This window comes from Otolemur garnettii, unplaced genomic scaffold (assembly GCF_000181295.1).
Source record: "Otolemur garnettii isolate 467f Iridium unplaced genomic scaffold, OtoGar3 scaffold00024, whole genome shotgun sequence".
NCBI lineage: Eukaryota > Metazoa > Chordata > Mammalia > Primates > Galagidae > Otolemur > Otolemur garnettii.
The window spans coordinates 1583224-1595999 of record NW_003852419.1 but is presented as its reverse complement, the minus strand read 5'-3'; the positions used below and the strand labels follow the sequence as shown (position 1 = coordinate 1595999).

Genomic DNA, 12776 nt, shown 5'->3' with positions numbered 1-12776 from the left:
GCTCTTCAAGGCCTTTCTCTGGGCCCTCCCTGGGTGGGCTTGGGTGACCCAGGGCTCTTGGCAGCTGGGTGGGGGGACTGCTCTCCTTTAATGAAGTGTTCTTTCATGGCCAGGGGCCTGGCTGTAGTCCCCTGGGCAGCGGTCCATGAGGTCCCCTTCCCCTCGCCCCTGTAGGGGAAAGTGAGCCTACAGAGGCCCTGCCAGCCCTTTTACCCCAGAGGAGCCCTGGTCTCTGGTTATTATGGGGACCCTGAGCAACTCCTTCTCCAGACCTTACAGAACTGCTTTATGGAGAGTGACCTCTGCCCAGGGTCCAAGCCTAAACAGGAAAGGGATTGGTCTTTGAGGAGAATAAGCAAAAGGCAGAATTATCTGGAAACTTCTGTGCCAATTTCAGCAGCTCTTCCTGAGAGTGGGGTGTGTGTGTGCACGTGCACACACTGCACGGGGACAAGGCGGGATCATGGGTCTTACCATGTGGCTCTTTGCAGGTGAGGCTACATTTTGGAGTTGGCCCTAGGCCAGATGCAGGAATCTCCACTGAGAGGATCATTCACTCTGGGCTTCAGCGCTCATCTCTAAGTAGGCACAATACCAGTCCCTACCTTGCAGATTGTTGCAAGGGTCAAATGGGGAAATATGTGGAAATCATTCAGCATAACTCCTAGGGTATAGGCAGCACCCCAAAACTGCTGGCAGGTATGGATTTTGCTGCTGCTGTCGTCATTATCATCATCATCTTGGTTTCCAGAATCCAACTTTTGGGTGACTGTGGCTTCTGCCTAATATGAAGAACAAAGCGTAGTCAGGTTTTTTCTTAAGCAGCTTGCAGAGGCAAGGTTAGGAGAGGCTCTAGCCCCAGGAACACCTTGGATACTTGGGGTGCAGAGTGAGGACCAGAGACGTGGGGTGGCTATGGGGTGGCTGGGGGCAAAGCTGAAGCTGGCTGTATTTGCACTGCCTTCAGGAAGCATGTATGTGTGGTGAGTGTGTAAGGGCACACAGTGTGGTTTGGGTGTGTGAGAGCATGTGTGGTGTGTATGTGTACTCTGGGTGGGGTTTGTGTGTGCTGGGCATGTGCCACGTGGGACTGTGGCTCTGGCCTGTGTGAGTGAGGGTCGCCCTGTGTGTCTGTGCTCTGGTGTCCCTGCCTCATTGTTCTGCAAGTGAGTGCATTTGTGCTTTAGCTGCTGTGTTAGTGCAGTACCTGGCTGTTAGGTCCTCTCTATGTGTCCTGGTAGGTTGGTTTGTGGGAGCTTTAGTTGATTGGGGGTCTCCAAGGCTGCATCTGGAGACATGCTTTCATGCAAGTGGAAGCTAAGGATTCTTCTCTTCTGTAGTAAATGCTGTATTTTTATTACATCGAACTCCAGGCCAGGAGGGAGTTTAGCATTCTACCCTGGACTAGTTTTCTCATTTTACATATAGGGGTCTCAAGACCTAGCCAGTGACAGGGAATGAACTGAGGCATGGCCTTGGGCTACTGTTGGGAAACTCCCGGGCCCTACTCTCTGCACTGAACAGTACCTCTCCTGGGCTGGCCCTGGGCAGAGGGAGAAGCCTCAGGTACAGGCTTCGGCTGGGCCTGGGCAGGGACTTCTCTGGAACAGGCCCCTGGAAGGCAGGGTCCCCAATAAACAATGAACAAGTTTTTAGTATAAATATGTCCCATGCAATACTTGTGACATTCTTATACTAAAAAATTATTCAGTATTTGCCTGAAAATTTAACTGGGTATCCTTGCTTTAATTTGCTCAATCTGGCAACTTAGTGCCAGATAAGCTAAGGGGCTGATGGAAAAATGGGGGACTTGCCCTTATGCCAGGAGCATAGGTGTGACTTCCCTTGAAGTCCTTGGCCTCTGCCTGGTAGTTCCACATAGTCTAACTTGGTGGACTCAAGGAATGGGTCAGAATGATTCCATGGGGTTCTGGAAGTCTGACTGGCCTGTGACAGCTTTCCTACTGATGTGGCTGCTGTTTTTCAAATATTAAGAGATACTATTGTGATGAATAAAATGCACATTTGTTCCAAGGCAAGCATTACATAATAGCTTTTAGCTATTAAAGCTTTTTCTCAATCAAGAGAATACCAAAAATACAATTACTGGTGAAGAGGGTCAGTTCTGGGAAGTGTGTCTTTCCATACTGATAGAGTGTGAGAATTCTGGGACTTGACCTTTGGTACCATGGACCCCCCTGGACATCTGATGAAGCCTATGGACTCCTTCTTGAAATCATGTTTTCAAATGTATAAAATCAATTCCACAGGACTATAAAAAGAAATCAATGACACTCTAACACAGTTATCAAAACATTGAGGAAACAGTCCAGGCAAGGTGGCTCTTGCCTATTGTGCTAGTACTCTGAGAAGCCGAGGTGAGAGCATACCTTGAGCTCAGGAGCTAGAGACCAGCCTGAGCAAGAGCAAGACCCATCTCTACCAAAAACAGAAAAATTAGCTGGGCATCATTGTGCATGCCTATAGTCCCAGCAACTTGGGAGGCTGAGGCAGGAGGATCACTTGAGTCGAGGAGTCTGAGGTTTCTGTGAGTTAGGCTGACTCCATGGCACTCTAGCCTGGACCAAAAGAGTTAGTCTCTATCTCTAAACAAATAAAGAAAAAAATATTCAGGGAACAGCTCTATGATATAGTAGTAGATGTGCTTCTATACCGACATGTTAATGGTGATCATTTTAAAGTGGTGAGGAGTATACTTCTGACAACAAAGCTTCAGGTTCTGCAAATACTACTATGGATTTTTCCTACATCCACATTGAAAGGAAATGCTAAATTTCCGTTACAGGCTAGTGAAAAAAATACATATATGTATTCCTATGAATTTGGATGGAAGTATATATTATTGCAAGGATTTCTAGGAAGGAGAGGGAGTCTGTGGACTCCAGGATAAGAGTACCTGCAGTATCTGGAGAGTACCTGGAGTATCTTCTAGAGAAGAACTCCAGCCCATGAGAGGATTATAAATGAGTACAGGCAAGAGTCATCTGTACTCAGACACAAGGAAAAATCAGATGGGAGCATGATGGGCAGCTGAGCACATGTGAACTTCGTGGCTGCCCACAGGACAAGACCCGAGGAAAGGTAGGCTCCCACCTGCACTGCCCGGGCCAGTGCTGCGGTCCTAGGGTGAAGCCCTGCTCTCCAGGGTCCTTGCCACTGGGTATGGAGTGTGTGGTCAGACTCTGTCCTTTCTGAGCAGACACCCAGGGGCACTGAGGCTGGGAATCTGGGCACTCTGGAGAGAAGGTTCTGAGTGGAGGGCCTCCAGAAGGTGAGCAGGTGAGATCAGAGGCCCTGGTTCTGAGAATAGCTGTGGGAAGCTCTGGGGGGGTGGGAGGGAAGGGAGTGCTGCAGGGAAGTCAGCAATAGATAACTGTCTGGAGGGCCGGAAGTACACAGGATGAGCTGCATGGGGGACGAAACCACGAGGAACTTTCTGGAAATCTGTGCCTTTTGCATCCTTCTTGAACCCCTCTTTCTCTCCCCTCTTCCTGCCTGAAACCAGGATCCAACTTCCTCTTTGTTCAAATTACAACTCAAAACATATTGAATCTTAGAGAACAGTCCTGTGAGGAGAACCTGTGGAAGTGCATTGTCTCTGAAGTTGTAAGAGAATGTATACACATGTGCAGAAAACAAAAAGTCCACTTGGCATGTGAAGCGACGCGCAGCTCTGCTGGCTGGCCAGCTGCATCCTGCCTGAGTGGACACTAGCTAGGGCCTCCTCTCAGGCTCAGTGTCCCTCCCCTGCTCTTTCCTGTCCCAAAGTGGCCCAAGCTCACGGGGGAGCTTTCCAAAATAACCACATGGAAAACCTACCTTTGAGGAGGAACTAGCATCCTGTGACTTGTGGTGGTGGATCATCACAGCAGAGTCTATGAATGCAGATTCCTGGGCCCCATCTGCCCTGATGAATTGCCCTTTCCTGGCAGGTGCTGGGGCCCCTCCAGCAGATGGTCCCTGATGGCCACTCTGAGCAGCCTACCCCTGACTGGCTGCTTGCTCAGTGAGCTCCAGGAGACAGCTGGAGTTGGGGGCTTCTCATGTAGTGCTTCAGAGACTCGGCTTCAGGACTGAACTGTCGAGCTTTTGAAAACTGCCTTTTGACAGTCTTGATCATTCTGACATGGGGTGAGGTATGGTAGTGTAGTGTACGGTGGGATGGGTGAAACACACGATGCCTTCTGGTGCCAGATGACAGAGGGTAAAGAGTGACACAGTGTGAGGTTTGGGGGGGCCAGCTGACGCATCCTGTCCCGGCCACTCCTTAAGTGGAATAGGAATGATACACCCTGGCCTGTCCATGGGAGCGGACATGAGAGAAGCAGGGAGTCCCACGGAGAGCCGAGGCTTTCCGTTCCTCTGGGACGAGCTGTGTTTGATCCACTGTGGGCCACTTGCATCTGGGGCCTTAAAAACCCGTAGGCCTTCTCGACCAAGTTGTAAATTCCTACTATGAGTTACCAGGGCAACTTTTCCAAAACTATCTTCAGAGTAGCATCAGCATACCTTGGAATGTAATAAAGTATTATTCCACAAAACATACAAAAACAGTGACATTTTTCTTTAAAAGTCTATTTTTGATCCTACCTTTACAGAGTGGTTGGAGCTTGCCCAATGCATGGGCAATATTGAGAGTCTGTGAACAAATGTGTTTTGGAAATGCTGCATTGGACTGTGAGCACCTTGAGGAGAAGAGTCAGGACCGCTGATCCTCCATATCATTATTGGTGGCCCCCAATGAACCACACCTTCTGGTGTTCATGCCCTTGTATATAGTTCTCTACCAAACATGGGCTTGGGTATATGACTTGCTTCTGTTTTGTTTTGTTTTGTTTTTCAGACAGAGTCTCATTCTGTTGCCCTTGGTAGAGTGCTGTAGCATCACAGCTCACAGCAACCTCCAACTTTTGGGCTTAAGTGATTCTTTTGCTTCAGCCTCCCAAGTTGCTGGGACTATAGGCACAACCACAACGCCCAGCTATTTTTTGTTGCAGTTGCCACTGCTATTTTAACTGGCTGAGGCCAGGTTCGAACCTGCCACCCAGGGTATATGGGGCCAGCACACTACCCACTGACCGATAGGCACTGCCCTAGGACTTGCTTTTGACAAGGTGACATTAGCAATATTAGCAAGCACAGCACAAACATAGATCTGATGGCACTGGCTTCTCCTCTTGGGGCTATACTCTTGGAATGATCTCAGGGAAGCTAGCCACCTAGCTGAAAAGAAGAAGAATTTATGTAGATTCTTGAGTGATGAGACAGAACAGGAGAAAGAGAAGCCACCTTAAGTTGCTGAGGCACCAGATATCTTAGTGTGGGCTTCTGGAACTTTCCAGGTTAGTCCAACTGAATGAGTGACACTGGCTGATACCGCTGGGAGCAGAAGAACCAATCAGCTGAGTCCTGCCCAATTCCTGACCCACAAAATCATGAGAAATAACACATCGTTGCTGTTTTAAGCCATTAAGTATTGGAGTGGTTTGTTATACAGCAGTAGGTAACTGGGACACTTGCAGCAGGTGTGTAATAAACGTGCATGAACTGAGAGATGGAAATTCGCATTTCTAGTTCTGATGCTCATCTCCTACATTGGTCTTGTATACTCATTAAGCCTTGGTCACGTCTACGTTCTAGTATGATTTCTGTGATGATGAATCTTGTATGTCAATTTGACTGGGTCACAGGCTGCCCAGGTATTTGGTCAGATGTTATTCTGAGGGTTTCTGTGAGGGTATTTTTGAATGGGATTAACATTTATATCTATAGGCTGAGTAAAGCAGACTGCCCTCTATGGGTGGGCAGTCATGAATGGGTGGGCCTCATTCAATCAGTTGAAGGTCGAAACAGAACAAAAGATGGACTCTTCCTTGAGTAAGAGAGAATTTTCCTGCTGACAGTCTTCAAACTGGGACATAAGATTTTCTTGATCCTGCAGCAGCCCACTGGCCTTCAGACAGAAAATAGGACATTGGCTCTTTAGATTTTGAGCTGGCCACCCTCCACTACTGCCTGAGCCAATATCTCATAATAATTCTCTCTATATGTATTTAGGTATGTGTGTGTGTAAAATGCATTTGGTACACCTAGCTTACCAAACATTACAGCTTAGCCTCCCCTACCTTAAAAGTGCTTTAACCCTTGCGTTAGACCAGAGTTAGGCAAAACCATTTGACAACACAGTGCGCTATAGAATATCAGCTGTTGTCCTCATGATTGTGTGGCTGACGGGGAGCTTCAGCTCGTTGCTGTTGTCCAGCATCAGGACAAGATTATTGAACTGCCCAGGAAAAGATCAAAATTCAAAACTTGAAGTATGATGTCTATTAAATGTGTTGTTTTGCACCAACATAAGGTCAAAAATCACAAACTGTCCAGCATCAGGACAAGATTATTGAACTGCCCAGGAAAAGATCAAAATTCAAAACTTGAAGTATGATGTCTATTAAATGTGTTGTTTTGCACCAACATAAGGTCAAAAATCACAAACTGAACCATCATAAGTTTGGGATTGTGTGTGCATATACATCTCCTATAAGTTCTGTTTCTCTGGAGAACCCTAATCCAGATTTTGGTACTGACAGTGGGAAGCCACTGTAGCAGGTACCTAAGAATGTGAAAGTGGCTTTGGAATAGGGTAATGGACAGAGACTGGAAGAGTTTTGTGGTGTACGCTGCAAGAAGCCTAGGTTACCTTGAAGACTGTTCGTAGAAATATAGGCATTAAAGGCAAGTCTAGTGAAGGCTCAGAAAGAAAAGAGGAGAGCTGAAGAGAAAGTTTCTACCTCCTAAGAGAATACATATATCATCATGAACAGAAAGTTGGTAGAAATATGAACGTTGAAGGTGCTTGTGGTGAAGTCCCAGACAGAAACGAGGAACATACTAGAAACTGGAGGAAAGGCTATCCTTGTTATAAAGTGGCAAAGAACTTGGCTGAATTGTGTTCCAGTGTTTTGTGGAAGGTAGAACATGGGAGTGATGACCTTGGGTATTTAGGAGAGTAGATTTCTAAGCAAAGTGTTGCAAATGTGGCCTGGTTTCTCCATTTTGCTTATGGTAGGAGAGAGATATATTGAAGTCATTGTTAAGCAAAAACTAAACAGAACTTAAGGATTTTGAAAATTGTTAGCTTATCTATATTGTAAAAAAATAAAAACAAAATATGTTTTTGTGCTTGGTGAAAACGCCATAGTGTGGCTGGACTTTCAACCCATGAAGAGAACAAAGAGAATACTCACAAACTGAATCAGCCATCTCAGTTGAAGCCCAGTATAGAATTCCAGAAGGAACACTTACAGCCGGGCCTAAAGGGTGCAGAGAAAAAAATGGGGTGGCGTGAAGGAAGGCTGTTGGACTTCTGGAATTCTATAGGGCAGGATAACAGAGCTAGCTGGGTTTGAACATCTGTTATCCCTCAAGAAAAGGGAAAGTTGACCCCTTAAGACTGATCAGAGACTATGAAGGCTGCCGTAGCCATCAAAAGCCCAGGTGAGATGGTTATTTCCTCCTGTTTTCAGAGGCTGGGGCCACCTCCTTGGTCCCAGTGGGCAGAATGCTTCTGCCCAGTGCCTCAGGGGTAAGGCTGACCAGCAGAGCTTCGGGTGGGTCCACTGAGGGTGGTGGGAGTGATGCTGCTGCCCTGCTGGGCAGAGCATCACACCAAAGAGGTATGAGCCTTAAATTATTCTTGAGCCTTAAATTCTAATGGAGTTTGCCTTGCTAGGTTTGGGGCTTGTTTGGGTCCATTGCCCCTTTCTTCCTTCCAATTTCTCCCTTTTGGAATGAGAATGTCTATCCTGTTCCTGTCTCACCATCATATTCTGGAAGCACATAACTTGTCTGGTTTTATAGGGTCACAGCTAGGAAGGAATTTTGTCTCAGGATGAATCATAGCTCAAGTCTCACCTACATCTGGTTTAGATGTCATTTAGTTAGACTTCGGACTTGGAATTGATGCCAGATTAGGTTAAGATCCCTGGGGCTGTTGGAATGGAGTGAATGGATTTTACATGTGAGAAGAACGTACATTTTGGGGGGCCAGAGGGCTGAATGTTACAGACAGAAATGTGGCCCCCACCCCACAATTCATATATTGAAGCTGTAACTCCCAAAGTGACTATATTTGGCATTAAGGCCTTTAAGGTTAAATGAATCCATAAGGCAGGCTCCTAATCTAATAAAACTAGAGTCCCTCTAGATGAGGAAGAGACACCGTAGATCTCTCTCCGCATGCATGCACGCAGAGAAAAGGCCATGTGGCAACACAAGGAGGTGAATCTGCAATTCAAGGAGAGACTCCTTATTAGAAACCAACCTTGCTGGCTTCTCAATCTTGGACCTCCAGCCTCCAGAACTGTGAGAAAGTAAATTCCTGTTGTTTAAGCCACCCAATCCATGGTATTTTTGTTATGGCAACCTAAGAAGACTAATACAATTCTCCACAATAATTTGTTTTTCTTTTTTTTAAATCAATTTATCCCCCCCCCCCCCACAGCAATTTGTAAGTGAGGAGTCATGAAGACTTAGATTTTAATTCTGGCTTTCACTGATTTATTCATTTAGCCAGTATTTTAGTTCTACTATGTGTTGGACACTGCGTCAGACACTGGGTTTCAATGGTGAGCAACAAAGATGTGGTTGCTATCCTTGAGGAGCTTAAAATCATGTAATGGAGATGAACATTCATTAAATAGTCACTCAGTAGAATGAGCTATTAACAGGGACAAGTGCTATAGAGGATGTCATCTAGTCAAGGATGTCAGGGAAAGGTTTTTGAAGAAATGACACCAGATCTGACATAGGAAGGTAATTAAGAGTAAGCTAGGTGAAGAGGGGGAGGAATTGTGTTCCATGCAGAGGGAACAGCATGTGCAAAGAATGCTTTCACCAAGGAGGGAGCTGGTGGGTATTCAGGGACTGAAAGGGGGAGAAGTAGCAGAGTGGATGGTTCAAGAACAGGCTGGACAGACCATGGTAAGGCTTTGTTACAAAGCAATGGAAAGCCATTGAGCCTCTTACCCTAGGAGTGGGCATGGTCAGATTTGCAGTTCCAAAAGGTGCCCCTGGCTGCTGAGTGGTAAGCATGTGGAGAGAAGGAGAGTTGTATGGAGTCTGGTGAGGAGGCAGGTGAGGCACGCAGGGGGCTTGGATCAGGGTAGAGGCAACAGAGAGGGAGGGAAGGGCAAGCTTGGAGAGTGATTTACATATCAAGGCAAAATGACTGGGCTTTGACACTCAACAGTCTGTGGGAGGTGACCGGGAGGGAGGAGCAGGGGTGACCTGAGGTTTCTGGCATGGGCATCCAGGTGGTTGGTGGTGCCGTCTGGTTAGGGAGGGAGAATGGGGAGGACAAGTCAGGGCTGGGGGCAGTAGCTACTTACTAAATGGCTGAACTTGGAAGTTACTTTTAAGCCTCTGTATGCTTCAGTTTCCCCATCTGAGATAGATAGTATCAGTGAAGTGATATTTGTAGAGGGTCCAGCTTGGAGTAGTTGCCCCTGCATATCAAGGCTTTCAGTCTTTTTCTCTGTGAGGTGGCATGGGCAGATGCTATTGTTCTAACTTAAAGAATGAGGAAGTGGAGTCTCTGTAAGATTGGAGTCTTGCCCAAAGCCTCACACTGCTGGATCCAGACCTGCAGGAAGGTAGTGGGAAGCCTTCCCTCTCTGCCAGGCTGCCTTTAAAATCAGCTCATAGATCCCAGGAGCAGAAATTATTTACTTATGAGCTGGTCAGCCATCACTGGAGGCCTGGTATGGTTGGAAGGAGGAGATATAGTTCAGGTAGGAAATTCAATTAGAGGACAGAGCAGAGTTAGAGTGGGGAGGGGGATGAAATTAAACACCAAGTTCCAGGCTCGGCGCCTGTAGTTCAGTGGCTAGGGTACCAGCCACATACACCAGAGCTGGTGGGTTCAAACCCAGTCCGGGCCTGCCAAGAAACAATGACAACTACAACCAAAAAATAGCCAGGTGTTGTGGCGGGCACCTGGAGTCCCAGCTACTTGGGAGGCTGAGGCAAGAAAATCACTTGAGCCCAAGAGTCTGAGGTTGCTGTGAGCTGTGACGCCATGGTAGTCTACCGAGGGTGACATAGTGAGACTCTGTGGAGAAAAAAAAAAAAGACAAGAACAAAACAAAATAACACCAGGTTCCTTTCGTTCTCACATTTGGGGTGCTCATGAAGTTTATTTTTCATTCACATGAAGGTCCAGTCTGTGAACCTTCCTCTGAGCACTTAGGCACCCAGGCTCCTTCCATCCCGTGGCTTTGCTACCTGTAGGCCCTGAGGTCATGGCAGACAGGGGAAGAGAAGAGAATGAGACATGACTTCTGCTTATGCCGGACTGGCCACCCTTGGGGCCAGAGAAGCTGCACTTGTAGCTTGGGTGGGTGCCCCAAGAAGAGGAGAAGGTAAGTTTGGGTGACTAGCTACTTGGCCCCGCTAGAACAGGTCACAGCTGATTTACACACCCCAAATATCGTATTCTGGTAAAGAGAGATGCATCCAACTGGGCAGGAACACAGACTACTCTGGGTTAGGCTCCTGGGGTCCGTCTGACACTATGCCTCTTGGTCAGGAGGGAGGAGAAGGGGTAGGAAGGGCTATCCAAGCTCTTCCTTGGGATCTCTCTAGGAAGGGAGAGGACCAGCCTTGGGGTCAGCAGGTTGAAGAGCCTAGCTTGATCCCAGTGCACTGGCTAATGGAGAGCCACTTCTGGGTGAGCCCTGAAAGCCAACAGGAAACTTCCTTCTCTTCCTTCCTTTCCTGGTTTTCAGGAAGGGAACTGTAAACACATGGAGGTGTTTCCACCTCACTGGCCTTTTATAGACTGTCAGCCCCATGAGGGCAGGGTCTGGGCCTGATTCCCTCCTCTCCTGCACAGCTGACTCAGGGACAGCTTGTCTCCAGTGCCTGGTTAAACCTGTCTGTGTCCTGAGTCCTCAGATTTCATGGGGCTGAGCCTGGGTCCTGCTTGCCAGCACATTGCTTATGATGAGAAAAGATTCGTGTGGTCTAGACACCCCTGTCCCCCTTCCAAAGAGAACGTCTTTGTGTATCCAATCAAAGGAAATGGGACTTTCATGTTCTGAGCTGTGAGAGTCACAGGGACTCCTGGACCTGCTGTGAAGTGCTCAGGAGCACAGCTGTAGGTGAGTTCACAGGTTCTGTTTTGTCCATGTTATGCCTGCCCGCTGGCTCCCTGGGGAAGTGACAGGATGCACTTACGGCTGTGCCCAAATCAGCTCGGCCCTGTACTCAGGTGGAGACTGGTGGGCTCTGCACTGCTTTTTTTGACATCAGGAGAGACCCTCAGTATCTTCTGGGGAGCATCTTGGGCTTGGGGTGCCCTCCACCTGCTGCCCTGCAGCTTTTGTTTAAGCTGGACCCTTTCATGTGAGACTCTTTGCCCCCTGACTTTTACAGAAGCTTAGATGCAGCTGATGTTTTCTGCCCAGCAGGCTCTCAGTGTCTGAGAGGGCTTCGTCCACAGACCTGCCATAAGACCCCCCCCAAGTCTTACACTCAAAACGTCGGTACGGGCTTCCGGCTTTCTCCTGAGTTGTGTTTTCTTGAGAGTTATGTGTTTCCTGTGCTCTCATGCTGCAGATTAACTGCCTTTTCACTTTTCCCACAGGTTTTATCTCTCTGTGCAGCAAGGTCTCCCAATGCCGTGGTCAGACATGTGTGAACGGTGGAATCGGACAGATTGGAGCGGGCTTCGTCGCCTCTGCTCTCCCTAGCTGTGTTACCTGCAGGCAAGTCCTCTGAGTCTCGGGTTATTCATCTGTAAAATGAGGACAGTCATGCTATCTACCTCATAGCTTGGTTGTGAAGATTAAGTGAGGTAGTGATGTAATCCCTGGGCCTGAAATAAATGAGAGCTATTACCGCCCTGCGTGATCAACGGAAGCGAGGGCCTCTCCGCTCTCCCACTCTCACCAGCCATCCAGCCCAGTCCAGAGCAAAAGACTAAAGCCCTGCTTGTTCTGAGCCTTTAGGGGAGCCTGTGACAAGCTGAATTCATGAATGATGCCTCTGCAGGTGCCAGGGACCCACAGCTCCACCCTCACCCAGCCCGGTGCTGCCTGCCAGGCCCTTGTCAGCGGTTACAACCTCCAACTGCCTCCTGCTGCCTGAGTTTTATCAAAAGCTCAGTTGAGAGAAATAAAGTTCAAGGGGGTTATTTAAAGGCCATGCATTCCAGCCATTCTTCCAGCTGAGACTTAGCCCCCAACCAAGTCGCTCTCACGAAGCTTGGACCACATTATTTAGTCACCACAGAATCGTGTGTCCTTCCCTTATACTGGAGACTTGAAGGGAAATGGGCCCGAGGAGTCCTGCTGTTGTGTTTATTTTGGGACCTGCTGTCGTTATTATTCATTGCCTCTAGGTTCTCTGGAAGCCCTGTGAGCGGAATATATTTTAGTTTCCAGTTTCCAGCAAAACTCTGCATCCTCAGACGAACTGGTGGGCTTCTGACTTATGGGCAATGTGACTCACGAAACCGACCCCAATTCCCACTTTACTTGGGTTGCCAGGAAGCTCGGGGCCAAATTTGGTGCTCAGCTTTAAGAATCTTAGAGGCTTTCTTGGCCTGTTATTTAAAGGAGGGAGATGATTACTTTCCAGATGCTGATTCCTAACAGATGGGATTATAATCCTTATTTTGTATGTATCTTGTCAATCGCTTCAGGGCTCAAATGGGACCAGAGTGGGAGTAAGTAAATATAATCTGTGTCCTGGAG

General features: G+C 47.7%; 1 long non-coding RNA gene across 1 annotated transcript; it reads left to right on the top strand.

The window, feature by feature from the left end:
- The first annotated feature begins 388 nt into the window (after positions 1-388).
- On the top strand, positions 389-12390 carry LOC105886801. Its single transcript, XR_001161193.2, has 3 exons — positions 389-582; positions 11098-11180; positions 11666-12390. It is a non-coding gene; the product is annotated as an uncharacterized LOC105886801 (long non-coding RNA).
- The last annotated feature ends 386 nt before the right edge of the window (positions 12391-12776 follow it).